We start from the raw sequence: 17,729 nt of genomic DNA, 5'->3' as shown, positions 1-17,729 counted from the left end.
CCAGTCTACATCCTCATGCAACCCTTCTCCCATCACACAGAGTTGTCTGAACCAGTCCTAACTTGGATCCAGAATAATTTAGCTCTCTTGTTGATTTGGCCATGCTGTTTAAATTCCACACCACTGCACTACCAAATTTCCTATTTTAAAGCCATTTCCCCAGTGCCATTGTGAAAATCCAGACACTCCTCTTAATAAAAGCACAGAAAAAAAGGTAAAATGCAGCGAAAGCAAAAAAGTTTAAAGTATTAATTTAGGCCACAATCCAGTAGGAACATCTTCTGAAGTTTTCACTGATTTCTGTGATACTTGTGTAAGAGTGTCTTCTGCTGGATTGTGGCCTTATTTTAAAAAGATCACATAATTTATCATTAGTAATTATCATTTCATATTTTCAAGTGCCTAAATTGGATAGGCACTGTGCAGCTGCATAATTTACACTTAAAACAGTGATGTCTCCCTCATTCCTCACCCAGCCAACAAACCCATTTCTGTGTATTTAATCAGACTATGCTTTAAATCACACTACATAGTATACTTTGTGGCAATATGCGATGGCCAAAGCATATAAAATATGGTGAGATTTAAGAAGTAGCAGCTGAACCAACAATATATTCTCTTGGAAAGGAGACATTAAATAAATTGTGGATGTTTTTTGATAGCCAATTAAAGTCCCTTTAAGAACCCTGTTGCTTTTGTCTACATACTTCAATCCAAGCTCTTGGAACAAGCATTCTCATCATAAATATTACCTAAATTACCAAAGACTTAGCAATGAAACATGTGTCTCGCTAGAAATATTAACCAGGGCATTCAGAAATAAGTCTAAGCCATTTCTTGTAAGGAAGTAATATTTTTAAATGGCATTGAATATCCACAGCAATCTTAATTTCCATGGTATTCATGTAAAATGTAAAGAATACATTTATAGAAATTTTCCATGCTTGATTCCAGCCAAAAGAGGATCTTTTTTTCTCACCAAAGAAAGAATGATTCTCATATTTAAAGCATTTTCTATTTCCCTTATAGATGCCAACTTGGTGGTATTAAATAATTCCATTTTGGGGGAATATTTACCAGTGATCTTGCGGAAAAAATCAAAATGCAAATGAAATTTTGTTTCTGGGTCCAGATGTTGTCTTCCGTAAACAGAAGGAATGTGTTTTAATGGAGGAATCTTGCTGGCAGAAGACTTGGTGACAAGATTTGCTGATTCCCCCTCTCTCCCTTGGTCAGGATCTGGCTGCTCTGGGCCTTCACCTGATGGTCAAAACCCGAAGCCTACCGTAGTATTTGCAGGATCAGTCCCAGGCCCTGCTGGAGCCCTCAACCTCCTGATGCCAGATGGGGGCCCTGGGAGCAAGCTCTTCCCTCCACAACTGGCTGCAGTAATGCAGGTTTTCCAGTTTGCTGTAGTGCCTGCATCTTGTCTGACCAGTACCTTACTGTCATATGTCAGCAACGTGGATCTTCTTGCTGGCTGTGTTTATGTGGGCCGGGGGCAGCTCCTGCACCTTGCCTGACCCTTGCTGCATCATGGCTTGTAAGCCATCCATCATGGCACTCTGTTCTCCGAGCAGATACTTGACCCAGAAAGTAGCACATGACAAACATCAGCACTGTAGCACTTTGCAGAACCCTCTTTCCAAGTCTGCCAAAAAGCGGGGAGGATTCCAAGGACCCTTCCCAGCTGGGTCTTCAGGGAGGTTGCAGTGCTTGTGTGCACCTGGGCTGCATTCACTGTTCATTTCGTGAACAGCCTGGAGCACAAGAACCCCCAACACCCCCAAAAATCCAGTTGGAAGGGGTGTTTAGGGGTCCACTCTGTCAATTTCCACTCTCAGTTTCCAACAGGATCCTCAGCATCTGGGGGAGATCACATGCCCCAAAGTCTCTTTGCTTTTTTAAGGGTCCCTGATATCATGGCACCTATCAGGGAGCAGCAAAGCAGGAGGGCTTCCCATTGATGGGTGGTGTAAACTGAGCATGAGAGTTGTCCTGCTTTGTCATTCCCAAAGCTCCACTTGTATAGTGGGCACTGGAAGGGCTCAGGCATTTCTGTTTCCCTAGGAAGGTGTCAGGTCTATAAGGAATGTATACCTGCTCACTATTCCAGCAAAAAAAGAGAATCCTCTCTAGTTTTGAATGTTACCTCCATGCCGGGAAGGGGGGGGGGGGGGGACACCGTTATGGACCAGAGGAACAGGTAGGAATATCTGAGCTCCACAAGGAAAAGGTGAGGATCACACTGTCATAAGGGGGAATTAGCCCTCCTCCCCCCCAAGCACAAAGGATTGCAAGGAGGGATGCTTACACACTGCAGGGACAACCTGCAAAAACCTCCCCTGCCTGATTTTTAAGGGGGGAAACCATGGGCAGCTCCTTCAAGATAGCATGGTAGGTTCCTTGAAAGGCACTTTTTGTGTGCCCCAAGAGGATCAACTCACAAGCATGATCTCAAAATAATTTTTTTTTAAAATACTCAATCTGCAATGAACCTGAAACAGACCATAGTTGTGGAGGGCAGGGAGAAAAAAAAATGTGTTCCCACAGTGTCCCCAGGGATACCCATAGGAGGTCCAAGAGGAGAGAAGGGGGAGCGAGGGAGGGGGTGCCTTTCCCATTCTATGCCGAATTGTCCATCAGGCACATTTTGGATAGGGCCTTGTGCCACGGTGTGACTTACGCTGTCCTCTGGACCTCCCCAGTCATCTTGCATGACAATGGCCCATGTACTTGAGATGCCCCAAGCAAAGTAACCTGTATGTTTCAGAATAATAGTTACAGGTTGCTGAATGAAAAGTAGGTTTCTCCTCAACTGACAAATCCCTTCTGCATCCTACCCACTCTGACTGGAAGTAAAAAAGGGAGGCCACCTAAAGCAATTTCCAGTCCCAAAGCTTGAAATCATCACAAAATTACATCCTGCCCCTCTTTTGGTAGGCATGTCATGAGTGGAGCCTGCTGGAACTGGATATCAGACTAGATGGCCCGGGAGGCCCTTCTGACTTGCTCAGTTTCTATGTTTCACCTTCCCCTCTGCCCTCCATTTTCCATTTCTGGGCAATGTGGAGGTGAAATGTAAACAGGTTTTGTTTGAACAGTCTGAGATTATCTACTCTCTGCATCCTCCAAAATCTCAGGTGGACTTCAGACTTCGAGAGTAGCCCATTTTGCTTGAGGGCACTTTGGGAAAGATGTGCCTTGGACAAAATCCAAAACCAACAGAAGCCGCCGATTTTCATTCTGGATCCAAAGTGAATGCACACCTCCAGTTAATTTCAGGCAGAGGAAAGTTCATGCATGGCCCAGTTCCATTAAAACCAGTAGATATTTCCCACCGACTTGCCTGCTGTGGGGGCTGCAAGCTGGCGTAGAAGAAGGCTGCATTCCTAAGGTGACCAAATCTCCTATATCCAAACCTTTCAAGTTTTTGCAATTTCTACTGGCAGAAAATATCGCTTGGGCCAAAGAAGTAGCTTTGTTACTCTGTTGCCAACTCCTAAGTGAAAAGAGGGGGTGTTCATCACACAGTGGATGGAGCAGACATTCTCTGTTATTCCAGAGGTCAGGACTAGACCAATGGATGGAAATTGCAGGATTTATTTTTTATTTTCTTGCAAAATACAGTGAAAAGTTTTCTAATAGAAGGAGCTTTTCAATGCAGGAACAGATTGCCTTGCGGGGAGGGGGTCTCCTTCATGGCGGTATTTTTAAGCAGATGCAGGATGTGCCAAGGATGATGTGCATCCCGCATTGCACATCCAACACTGCACAGAGCTACGGTCTCACTCCATGGTGATGCGCAGACTTCAGTTGCAGCATTTAATTCTTCACTGAAACTCTGAGCTCCACTAACCAGAACCAAATGCAAAAGAATAGCAGGGAAGGCAGAGCTAGGCACACCATGGTGGCTCGGGACTCCTTACCTACTAAACACACTTGCACTTTTATCTGTTATCTGCCCTTTGGTTTAATTGTGGGGTAGACAGGTAATAAACAGATATTAGGACTGGATTGGAAAGGCCATATTTTCCCACAGGAGCCTCTTTAGAGCTTCAGTTCTTCCTTGCTCTCTGCTTCATCCAGCCATAAGGAAAACAGCATGAGAGACAGGACCTTTTTCACAGTGGCACCACAACTCTGAAACTCCCTGTCAGTGGAGATCTCCCACACTACCTTGCTCCCTGTTTTTAGACAATTATTTAGTCCAATTTTGTCCCAGACAATTTTGTTTTTAAACTGAGACTGATGGAGCTTTTCCAGCTGAAACTTTTATTACATCATACCTCTGTTTCATTCACCAAATTTAATGCAAGAGAGATCTAATTGATGTTGTCCACTATTTATAACCCTTCCACGCTTCCCCACCACTTCTTCTACTTCTTTCTTTTACCACCAAAAGAAAAAAAATTATGCAGGAATAAAAGAATTAGTAGATAATGCCTTCTGATTGGATGTGCTAGGAGCATCATCTGGAAGCACTCTTGGTTTCTGAATACACTCTTGTCTGTTTTTATTTCCTTCACAATTTTTAAATTGCATTGTGTATTTTGTGTTGCCTTCTGGTATTTACTAATGAGTTTTTAATTGTTCCTGTCTAGTTAAATTATTATTTTGCAAGTGTGAACAAGAGATAGAGATACAATATCATGGTAATAATAACAAATGCAATAAAGTGAATAAGGGATACAAATGCAATGTCATAATAACAACTCTTCACAGAAAGTGGCGTTCAGACAATAAACTGATAGCTGCATAACTTGAGGTAGAAATCTCTGCATAGCCCTGGAGCTCACAGAATGGCAATGAGCCAGTTATTTTCACAACCTAATCTACCTCGCAGGACTGTATTATGACAAAATAGGATATTTTATCCATGTATGCTCCTGAATAAATTGTGCATTGGAGGAAGCTGAATATAGATTTCAACCCACCTTTGATGCATTATATTGACATTTTAATATTACTTAGAGCAATATTTCCCCCTTTCCAATTCAGTTCTTGTCATCACCTACTACACTAATAAATCTGCAAGCTTACAAATTTAGACAAATTGAAGCCTCAGAAAAAGTGAACATTTGTGGATTTCTCATGTGAACAGAATATGTCGTTGCCTTGGGAGTCAGGAAGTACCTGCAGAATCCGCAATGCAGTAAAACAGTGGGCAGTGTGACTGAAAGGGAGAGAGTGAATTCTTTGCTAGTATTTGCTAATAATTCTAATTCCCTGTCAAAGAGGCAAGCATCTAGCATATGTTTAGCATATGTTTAGAGAAGGTCAGTGCTAACTTCTTCAGGAAGGGAGTTCCGGAGGGTGTACAGTAAGTGCACATTTGTTTAAAATGAGCGGTCTCGGTGCAGACATATCACAGTCTTTGGGGATGCACAAACAATTCTGCCTCAGTGGAGCTTAAACAATGCCTTGTATTCACGAAGATTATAGGCACTTCAATATTGGAAGAAGGGGGAGCGAAGGAGGGGAACTTTGAAACACAGATACATTGGTCTTTGCCCTGTGCCATTCCATAATTTACAGCAGTCCTTAACATTGGAGCCCAATTGCCCAGGCACTCATAAAAAGAGAAATGATGAATATTCAGGATGTCTTTTGAATCCATTAGGCAACTGAGGATGAAGTCTCCATATGTACAGCTTCAGTTGCTTTCACATGCTGGCTGAGAGCGTGCCAAGATGGCGTCAGAAAGAGAAATGATGCCTCGGGTTGTCAATGGGGAGAGCGTAAACATGACTTAAGCACACGGAAATCAGTGTTAGTGCAAAATGCTGTGATTCAGAACTTAAATGAGCAGTGCGTAGTACTGAATGTGTCTGCCGTGCAAGGCCCTACAACATGGCAGCTTTAGTGGCCTTTTGATATCCATCCAAGCACTTCCATCCACCAATTCCCACGCTCTCTAAGGACACAGCATGCAAACCTGGGCCCAGTTTGGAAGCCATATTTGATCTCCCCCTCTGGTACTGAGCTTTGGCAAAAGATGGTTTTGCACATTTGCTGTATCAGAAGACATCTGGGAACAGCCATGACTGGAGCTGATGTCACAAACCCTTTCTTCCATATTGTCAGTTACTGGAACAGCTTTGCAAGTTGTTTATTTGTCCCTTGTCCTTATTTGTAATGAAGCAAAGGAAGGCCAAGTATATGCTGCACATCTTGTCCACACCATGATGGGGAGGAGGGACTGAGAGCATTCTGAAATACCCATAGCACACAGCTTCACTTCTAATTCCTATCTGAAGGCTGGCAGACATGAAACAGAAGTCTTGGGAAAATTGAGGTATTCCCACCTTTTGCCATGGATCTGTTAGGAACTATGAAGTTGTTATAGCTTCTTTGAGTCTATGTCCCCTTAGCTGAAATGGGATTTGATCACTGGCATGTATATGTTACATAAATTAAGAAGCTTAGGGAAATTCAGGATCACAAATTTAGTTAGGGTTGCTAAGTAAACAGAAGGAAAAAGTAGTCTGGCCAAAACTTTTTATTTTGTTATTATCTTATTTCAGTTTGTTTTCTTGTTTGTTTTTAAAAAATAAACTATGTGCTGTTCTATTGATTTTTTTGCAATGCTTTTGTCTCAAGGTTCTCTGGGTTCCAAAGCAGCTTACAACAAATAGTTTAGAGAAAAGCATTTATACCAGGAGAGTAGCAGGGAAGGGTTAGACATGATACAGGCATATCCAGTGATGCACAGCAAGTAGAAAATTAATAAGAAGGCATGTTTGTCCCTCTTTCATGATAACAGGATGCCTGGGATCCCACAAACCTGATTCAGGTCAGAGAAAAGGAAGTCCTTCTCAGAGCATATTGTTAAACTACAGAATTAGCCACCACAAGGCATAGTGATGACCATGGATCTGGATAGCTTTAAAAGGCAAATTCAAAGAGGATAAAAGCTACTGGTCAATGGCTACTGGCCAAGATAGTGATATAGGGTCTCCAGTACCTGAGGCAGCAGACCACCCCACACTTCTCGAGAGGGAGCCCCTACAGTGCTTAACTGCTGTTCATTTTTGGTATTAATTTTTATGCATTTCAACAAAACAGCACCATAAAATGTAAGTTTCTTATATAAATTTTACATAATCATTCTTACAATAAATGCATATGAAATGTGTGCCTATATTCATCTCTATAAAAATGCAGAGATCAATAAAGTCAGTTGTGCATAAGTTTCAAGAAAGGCAGACCAAATAAATACCCTTTCACAGCTGGCATCTAAATATCACCCATTCAAATGCTGAAAGCCTCGTTAGGTCTTCGATGCACTGCGTTAAAGAAACTGTTGTTTATCCTTCCAAAGATGCAATATCAATCTTTTAACTGTCAAAAGGATATGAAAAATTCATCTATGCTAAACTTTCATTAACTTCCAAGCAAAAGGTAAATATGTGCATCACCAAATATCACGCAGCATTCCAGTATTACGCTTATTTGTAATATGTATTACATAATATGTATTTGTAGCATGACCTACTTAAAAAAGGAGACAAGTATTGGACATTGCCAAAACATACAGGTAAGGTGAATCAGTGTGGTGTGGTGTAGTGTAGTGGTTAGAGTGTTGGCTTGGGGTTTGGGAGAGCGGGATTCTAGTCCCCACTCAGTCACGATACTTACTGGCTGACTTTGGGACAATCACTGATGTTCAGGTTAGCATACCTCACAGGGTTGTTGTGAGGATAAATTGGAGAGGAGGGAGTATTATGTAAGCTTCCTTGGGTTCCTTGTAGGAGGGAAAAAATGGAATATACATGCATCATTGTTGTTGTTATTACTGAAGTATTAGTAGTATTACACCTCCAACTATTAGCCAACGTAGGGAAACCCTTATTTAAAAGAATTTATGGCATCCATTAAATACAAAACAAACGTTTTTACTGAATAAGACATAACCCAAGATCCATTGGCACTTATGGTACAGAAGCAAAAATCACAATCCATCCATTGGGTCAAATAAAACAATCCAATTCTCTGTTCCATTCCTGTTTAAGACACTGTGTATCATATTTATTCAGTGAAAATAAATATTTATAAATCTGAATCATGGATCAATAAATCTGATCAGCTTTAATAAGTGCTTCCAATAGCAAAAGAGACTCTGAAGCTGTAAAAGCAGAGGGGCTAAACCTGGATTTAGACAAATGCTGCAATTGCACATACTGTTATTCAGCCCTAGCAGACAAAATTTTATTGAATATACAAAGCAGAACATGACAAAAAGTCATCATCAGTAACCACAAACTGATCCCAGGTGAAAATGAACATTTTTTCCCACATGAATATTTTCTTGCCCATTTTTAAATCTGGGTTTCCACACACAGTCAATTTAGGATGAGAAACTGGATTAAATGATAACTGATGTGATATTTTATCCCACAGATCTCTGGCCACTGAAATTGTAGGAGAAACTCTATGCATTTTAGTGTGCCAAGAATCTAATCCCATCCATTTGGAATGAGACATAAAGATTTCAAAATTGACCTAGGTAGATAATCTAAGTGGGAAATACCTAAATATTTGCTGGTCAACAAACAAGTGTTATGTTATCAAGCAAGATTTGGAAGGCCAATTTCACCTTCTTTAAATTGAAGTTGTAGCCTCTTCATGGTGGGTAGGAACCCCAAGAAATTTATGGAGCATAGTATTGTGTTTTTGACCATATTTGCCACTTATGAAATTCCTAGGCAGGTTCATAATGAGACAATCCCTTAAATAACTAGGTCCAAAGCTGCTTAGGGTTTTCAAGTTTAAAGTTCATACCATTAGTTGAACCTTGAAAACAACTGCTAACCATTGCAGGTATTTCAAAAAGATCAGATTAGAATCCAGAAACAAGAAAAAACAACAGAATACCACTTCTTGTCCCCTATAATTCCTCAATAAAATCATCAAACTTACGATCAGTAATCTCCAGACCTTGCTGGATCATAACACTTCCTTCTCACAGGCCTTAGATGTGGGCTCATGTTTACTCATACACAGCGCACACATCCACACACACTCCCTACAACCCGAAATACAACCCAAAACACATGGGGACCAAAGCCTACTGCTGACCCAGATTTATTTATTTTATTTAAAACATTTCTATGCCGCCCCCATCGCAACAAAGCCTCGGGGCGGCTCACATCCTTACATCTAGCCTGGGAACTCTTCTACATGACCTAATAATGTAATCCACAATTAGGGGTTCATTCACTTGCTCATCCTCCAGCGCCATCCTCTGACATCAATCCCCTTTGTATTTTTCTTAGGGCAAATAGACCAGCCACTACCGAAAAGAATTAAGTGCGCACATCCTCTTCCCCTTGACCAGATGGAGAACAAAAGAATGAATCATCGCCCTGCCTTCTTGGTTCATTGGTAAAAGGTGCAGCTGAGAACCACTCTGTTATCACTCAGAGTTAAAGCTGGGCAAAAGCTGGCTACAGCAGATTCTCTCCTAAACAGTTCCTTGAGTTTTCATAATTACAGTCAGGAATTAGAGCAGAGGTGAGCAGCTTCAGGAGGGCTTTTCCCCTACTTCCTTTCTGGGCCATGCTGCTACCCTGTAGAATTCTGCAGCGGCTATAAAAACCTGACCATTGCCATCAACTTTCAGTGGCAAACTGAGCACAGAATGCTACAGTGGCCAAATCTAGCATCAAGACATGCTAAATTTGGCCATTGTGACCTTTTGCCCACTGCAAGTGGCAGTGGTCTGGCAGTGGTGTCAATGCTGGTGGGGACTACAGTAGCCTTATGACCATGAATTGCCCATCTCCATGTTGCCGAGACCTTGAGGAGTCACTCAGGCCAATCCCAAATCTCAGAATGGGGCAATTTAACTTGTATACATTTCAAAAGAAGCTTGCTTTGAACTGTATGCTTCTTTTTATTCCTCTACCAAATGGGAAGGAGTGTGTATTTTTACATCATCAACCACAAAATGTTAGGGTTGTGATAAAACATTTATGATACACTGAAAACGGTGCATGTATGAATCACAGAGGAAATGAGTGAACATGCCTTCAAGACGCTTCACATTTTCTTTGTTCAGGGAAGAGTAGGAGGGGGAATTGGAGATAACTTGTTTATTGGCAGCAATGCTCCTCCAGTATCTAATTCTATCCTGTATTAAAAATTCAAGTCTGAAGCCAAAAAATGTTAGGAGGGGAATGAAAGAGAAGAACGCACTTGAACTAATGGCAGGGAGATTTAAACAGCATGCATCAGCAGAAAAGAATGGGGAAACCTACAGTGCACTGACTTCATTGATACCCCATTTATCAGCAATTACTGACTCCATTAAAGGCAGAGTTTACAGCAGACAGAGTAGCAGAGCCTAAAATATGTCCCAACAGATGGACGGAGAGTGTCAGTGATGCCGTATTTCAAAGGCATCTGCAACTTTGTTATCATTGTACGTGGAGTCAGAAAGACACGGGGGGAGGAACAGACTAAGGGCCAGCAAATGATTTACTTGACCTGCATGGGCAGAACTGAGAGGGAAAACCTCATTAGTTCCCCGGGTCATTCTGGAAGACATTAATTTGGTTTAGACTCAGGACGTTGGGAAATTTACCAGACATAGAATAGGAATTATGAAATCTCTATAGCTGGAGGAAAGTATGTCCAAATCACTTTCAGCATAAATCAAGCTGACTTTGCGAAGAAGGGTAATATGCTTAATCAGGGGAGTTGTGGAACTTCTTGTACTTATTAGACAGAAAATATGACTATATTTTATGTAATTATCAGGCTGGGATTGCAGTCCTCCTTTGCCATCATACCAGTGATGAGCCAGAAAAATATGTGAATAACTCCTGAGCTCCACATTTTTACCATAATTTTGCAACACATGGACTCTTTTCCCTGAAGTAATGCAACCTGCCATGTATCCTTGTGTAGCTCCTTTCGGGGTCACTCTTCAATTCCCCATGCCTTCCCCAGCCAGGTGCCCTGCAGATGTTTTGACTACAACACCCATCATCCCTGACCATGTCCATTCTGGCTAATGGAATTCAAAACATATGGAGGGCACCAGATCTGCTTTAGAAAATTTCAGTGGATTATTCATCAAAAGGAAGAGAAGGGGCATGTCCCCCGCCCGTTTGAGTGGAGAATTCACATGTGTGAACCAACTCCATTGAGTGCTTTTGTGTTGAGTTGACAGTGAATGACATGGGAGTTGTATTGAAGGGGAATAATCTGCAGTGGCTCTTCCACACACACAAATGATCATCAGGAGTCAGGCAACAGAAATTGTTCAGTTGTCAGATGACCTTCAGTACTGATTGGTCTCTAATAACCCTGGGTTATAATAATGCTTGTTGTTGTTGTACATTTATATGTACTATAACCTTTTAACCTCTTGAGAGGAACCCAATGAGGCTTACATAGTCTCTACTCCATTTAGTCCTAACAACAAGGCTGCAAGTGAGTGACTGGCCCAAAGTCAGCCAGCGGACTCCATGGCCAAATGGAAGCTACAACTCAGATCTCCCTGTCCAACATTCTAAGCACCACACTACACCTCAAAGGCCGCATCGGTTGGATTTTTCAGAGCTTGCATGACAGGTTGATGTTTATATAACTGCGCCGACCTGGATCATGTAAGCAAGCTGCACACACAGGTTTCTGCTGTTAATTATTTTCTGTATCTGAAGCTGCCTTTCACTCTGTACATAGGACTGCAAAAGCACATTTGTCATTCTAGCTCAAGTGGGAGCAAAGGCTTCCTAGAGTGTTTTTCCTGCCCTACCTGGAGGAATCAGCCTGGGATGTTCTGCATGCAAAAGCAGTGCTCTGCCAGCGAACTGTGGCCCTACACACTTGTGTGTGTTCTGTACTTCTCTGAAATCTCTGTAAAATGCAGCTGTAGAACCTCTCCAAGTAAATTTTTTCCCCAAATGTTTATTTTGTCATTTTTTCTTATTTTAATCATCCATTCCTCCAAAGGTGCAGAGTGGCACCTATGGCACCCCGTTCTTTTTATCATAACTACCCTGGGAGGGGGGTTAGGCTCAGAGATAGTAGCTGGCCCACCATCACCCAGCGAATCTTCAGGCTGAGTAGGGTGAAGATTCCCTACTCAGGGTCATCCTGTTCTACATCCCCCACTTGATGTGGTACACCACACTTGCAAAATTAACCAGTTGATCAACAACATCATCCATTCTGCACAGATGAAAGTAGTCTGGGAGATGACAGTTTTGGAATGTTAGTCTTACTTTGTTGCCGACAGCATTTTTTAAAATTGGGCATTGTCTTTATATAAAAATAATAGCATTTTTAAAGCCTCTGTCATCTGCATGTTCTGTGAAAACTGCATTTTCAACAAAGAATATCATTGTTTAAAAAAATAAAAAAGCATCCCATTATGTTTAGAGAAGGGTTATCTCTTCTCCCAAAAGAACATGCATTAGTACTTTTTACTCGTTCAACACTGGACACTCCCTATCAACAACAGCCTTCCTAGAGGGGAGAAAGAGGCAAATTAATCTTAAAAAGAGACAATTTAAGGGAGTTGCACTACAAGTTGAGGTTCATTAGAAGGCCATAAAGCATTACTGTCTAACAAACTATGTTCCCCAGACACCACTCCGGTAAGCAATATCATATCCTTAAATGGATAATCATCTACACCAAAAGAAAGGAACTGTTTCCTAAATAAGTTATTTTATACACTGAATATTTATGAAGTGTAGGGTGCCAGATTCAGGGTATTCTTTTTAACAGAGTACAGTCCTCTATTTAAAGAGCTGCCAAAGGACAGTCCTCTGTTTTGAAACGATCTTCTCTTTGAAGGGCCGCCTTGTCTATACCTAGTTTAAAGCTAAAGAACCCTAAAAAGGAAGATTCAAGGAGCCTGGAAGTCATGCATCCACAGCTAATAGCTGGACAGCAGAAACACACAGGTCACTTGGTCTCAATCTTCCATCCAATGGTAAAGTGTACTGTGTGCTTTTCTAAAATTATACATATTATTTCTAAATTTGCATCTGCAAATATAAAGTAATATAAATATAACTGATTCTCAGCAGAGGATGTAAATTCTCTTCTCAGGACTGGCAAAAGACACAACCTTCTGGCTTCCCAGTGTTGGACATGGGATGGACCCTCTGCTCTTGGCACTCTGACTCCAAAGGGAAGTTCCCACCTGAACTCCTTCACAGGCAGCATATAAGGAACAGGACTGACTGTTCTTCCCTCCACCTAGATAAAAAGCAGGGTGCAAGGAGCAGTAGCAGCAGAGACAGATGCCACCATGTGCCATTCAGGGCATGGGGTGCATGGTATCTTCCAAGTTTGAAGGCCTATTTACTTCAAGGGTGAGAGAGAGAGGAATGCATTCTAAATCTTTCTTCAACAGAAAATGTAAGAAGAGCCCTGCTGCTTCAAACCGAGTCTATCTAATCCAGCATTTTGTTCATGCAATGACCAACCAGCTGCCCAGGACAAAAGCACAGCCAACAGGCAGGTCATAAGCACAACAGGACCTTCCCACCCATGTTCCCCAGCAACTGGTATACATCAACATACTGTCTGTGGTACTTTTATTTTCGACAAAATAATTTTGCTTGGCACATATCTCACCTCTCCAGTGTGTTGTAGAAATATGTCCCCTAGGCAATCACACTAGTAACTGCACAATAGGTTAGAACCAAGGAAATTTGGGTTGTATCCAGTGGAGTGAAAAGGACCTACCACTCATGGGAACCCTGCTGTCAAACCCAGTATTTCAATTCTGCTTAGGCAAATTAGTGTAGAAGCTTTTGCAAAAAAGCGACAAGCAGTTCTGCAAATAGTTGCCCAAAGCAGCCTTCCCCAGTCTTGTGCCCTTCTAATATTCACTCATTCATTTATTATTAAAGAGTTTTATATACCATTCTTTCAGTGCATTGCTCTCAGAACAGTTTACAAATGGTGACCAGCATTAAAACACAAAACAATTATCCATAAAATCCTTAAAAAGATACAGAGAAACATAAAATATAACCATAACAAAGAATAAAATAATAACATATTAAACCAGAGCAACCAATCATTATTAAAAACCAATATAAATCAGTCCTCTAATCAACAGTTAAAATAACAGGAGAATAAAAAGGGTTTCACCTAGCACTAAAATGTATAAAGTGTCAGTGCCAGGCAACACCATCTTGGGGAGTTTGTTCCATAAATGGGTTACCACTACCAAAAAGGCCCTTGAACCTTTGAACTTCAGTATCCAGCAGCCCCTGCCAGTATGTTCAGGAAACCTGAATATGTTTTGTAGTACAAAACATCTGGAGAGCACCAGCCTGTAGAAGGCGAACTGGACACTGCTTACATTAACAGTTTAGATAACAGTGATGCAACCACTAGTGGAACAATGTGTAATTTTCTTGCTAATCATAGAATAGTAGAGTAGGAAGGGGCCTGGAAGGTCACCAAGTCCAACCCCCTGCTGTTGCAGGACACCAGGTTAAGCCATCCCACTCAGATGGCTGTCCAGTTTCTTTTGGAAGGTCTCTAGTGTGAGAGAGCCCACCACTTCTCTAGACAGCTGGTTCCACTGTCGTATTGCTCTGACAGTGAGGAAGCTTTTCCTGATGTCCAGCCTGAATCTGGGTTGTCACAACTTGAACTGATTATTCTGTGTCCTGCACTCTGATATGAGCAAGAAGAGATCTTGACCTTCCTCTTTGTGACAACCTTTGAGGTACTTATAGAGGGATACCATGTCCCCCCTCAGTCTTCTCTTCTCAAGGCTTAACATACCCAGTTCTCTAAGTCTCTCCTCATATGGCAGTGTTTCCAAACCCTGGATCATTTTTGTTGCCCAATGCATATATGCTAGCATTATTCACCCAAAGTAGATGTTGGGAGATAAGGAGCAGTTGTGATGACTTCCATATTAGGAGATGAAATTAACATCTGGCTACTAAACAGAGGCAAAAAAATGTAATTAACAAATTTAAATAAAACAACTACAGGCAACCACCAAATGTGAAGCCCATCTCAGTAGTGTAACTAAGCAACCTGCCAATTCAGTTTCTGGATGGTACTTTGAAAGATTTACTCTGGAAAACTATCATCCATAGCTGAGCTGGGAGGGAGGAAATCTAGCTATTCTGAATATGTAATAGTTTATTATTAACTATTGCTAACTCTTTCTGTGGAAGAGATCCAGGTGAATATAATTGTCATTGTGGAACACATCTTGGGTTAAGCAAAGAACATATGATTACTCAATAAATAGAAGGATATGAAATTTATATGCTTTAAACCCCCTTAAAATAGAATAAATATGCACTCCCAAAAGCTGGGGGATACTAGCCATAAAAATGTTTCAGTCTATGACAGCTATAGTAATGCTGGATGTTTCTTGTCTATGTATGAATGTTTCTTTCAATTGTGAAATGTTAGTATATATGGGAATGTGAATTATGGTGCACCAACTCTGGGATGGAAAAACAGAAATAGACTGCGGGGGGGCGGTGTATTTTGTACAGAGACAGCACTTGCACCCAAACTGCAGAAGTTATCTGACTGTTGCTTTGACTTCTCCAACATCAATCTTTATTTTGCCCAGTAAGCCAATTGCTTCTAGGACAAATTCCTTTCTCAACTATACCAGCAAAAATAAACACTGCCTAGATTATGCTGAATAGAAAGAACTGGTGTTCATTTGTTACTAAAACCAATTAAAGCACTATCCGAATGACATCAGGTTTGTAGCATTTGGTGGATTAAGAATCTCACCCAGCTAAAGAAAACTTGACACTCTTATCTGCAAGTCAGTGCCAATGAATTTTATAGCACTTACTTTTGAGTAGAAGCATATTAGGATTGCCCTGTAACTATGAGTATTCATTGTCTGAGTAAGTGATTAAGCCAACATATCCTGGCTTATGAATGAGAAAAGATGGCACATTTCGTGGCAGAAGCCATATTGGAAAGAAGCAGATTTCCCTCCTATGGGACAAGGCAGGTGTCTCTTCTAAGGAAGCTCAAGGGTGCCTTACAACGCAGGCCATTGGCCCACCTAGCTCAGTATAGGCTGCACTCCTTGATAGTGGTCATCTGAGTGGAGATGCTGAGGATGGAATCTGGTACTTTGGTATGCAAAGTGTCTGCATTGCTGCTGAACTATGGCCCTTGCTATGCTATCTAAAACTTTTATGGATACTTTGCTTCTTTGTTTAAATGTGCTTAGCAAACAAATAAATGTGCTGACAGATAAATCAGGAGTACCTTTGCAGTTAATCAAAAGATTTTTTACTACACATACTTCACATATGTGTTGTAAAAAAGTTTATAGCAAAGGACACATAGAAAAGAAAAAGGGAAAAGAAGCTGAAACTTAATTCAAGTCCAAAATCTGTTGATCACTGAAAGCTAAATGGTCCAAAACACAATGTACCCTTTGAGAATACTCCAAAACCTGGTGGTCTCTATGGAAATGCAGGTGTCATTGGTGGCCAAGAGTGCCTTTCACCATCTTTGGCTGCTTCAGCAGCTAGATCCTAATCTAGAAAAGGTGCATGTCATCTCAGTGAATCAAGCATTTGTTTTATTCAGGCTGGAATATTGTAATGTGCTCAGCATGGGATTGCTGTTAACGACAGCTCAGAAACTTCAGCTGATGCCTAATGAGGTCAACAGAATGCTTGAACATGTTAGGTGTCCTGATTACGTTTCACATATAATGTACCAGTAAGCTGTGACATGTGTATCTACTTGATACTCTGTTGTGTGGCAAGAAGTGAAATAGTAGGGCAAGGAAGAAGAAGAAGAAGAAGTGAAATAGTAGGGCATTCATGGGACTTATCCTTGTAGCTGTAAGCCAGTCCTCAGAATAAGGCCTAAAGCAGGTCCACGTCCAGGGCAGCCAAGCTAAGCCCAAGTCTTTAGGATATTACCAGATAAACCCCAGGTCAACAGACCATGGTATAACAGGTCACTTGGCTCAAACAAACAAGCAGATAGGGCAGACAGATATCAGATGGGAATCAGAGCAAGGTAAAGAGGCAAACAAACAAACAGAACCTGGAGACCTGAGCACCACCATTGATGCAAAGGCTGATGGGACAATTCATGTAGGGTTGCTATCCTGACCCAGCAGTCTATCAGCACTAACAAATGTGTATTCAAGAACTGACACTAACTAGTCCAGTTGAGCCCATCCCAAGTTCTCAAACTCCAATAAGAAGAATTCAAAGCCTTGGAGAAGGAGGAGGTGTTGAACCTCTTCCTGCCTGAGGGCCAAACGCAGCTTCAGAGAAGCTTTCGGACCAACATTTCATTGGTCAGTGGGACCTAATGTAAAGGGACCAGATAAACATTCCAAAAATATCAGCAAATTTTCACTTAAAACTCACTGCCAATAATTAAGCCTCAGGATAGACATTTCAACAATTAAAAATGGTGGTGAGGGAGAAACCACACTAAAGCCAGAAAGCCACCAAATGATCAGTAGTCAGGGGAAAGGGCAGAGCTAGGGGAAGGGGGCATGGCCTTCTGGTGAAGCCTGGAAGCCTGTAGAAGGACACCAGGAGAGCTGGATCTGATCTGCAAGCTGGGGTTACCTGCTCCTGCTTTGGGTTTGATCCAGAAAATAGCCAATTCTAATAGAGGAATGGGTACAGGTGAGCCACCTAACATGACTAAGCATGTGTGAGGTAATCCCAGGGCTATGTAGACTACCATTTGCCAAACACTGATGGCTTATGGCCACA

Source organism: Varanus komodoensis, unplaced genomic scaffold, assembly GCF_004798865.1.
Source record: "Varanus komodoensis strain SLA01 unplaced genomic scaffold, ASM479886v1 scaffold1, whole genome shotgun sequence".
NCBI classification, from domain to species: Eukaryota; Metazoa; Chordata; class Lepidosauria; order Squamata; family Varanidae; genus Varanus; species Varanus komodoensis.
Note: the sequence above shows the minus strand (reverse complement) of the source record.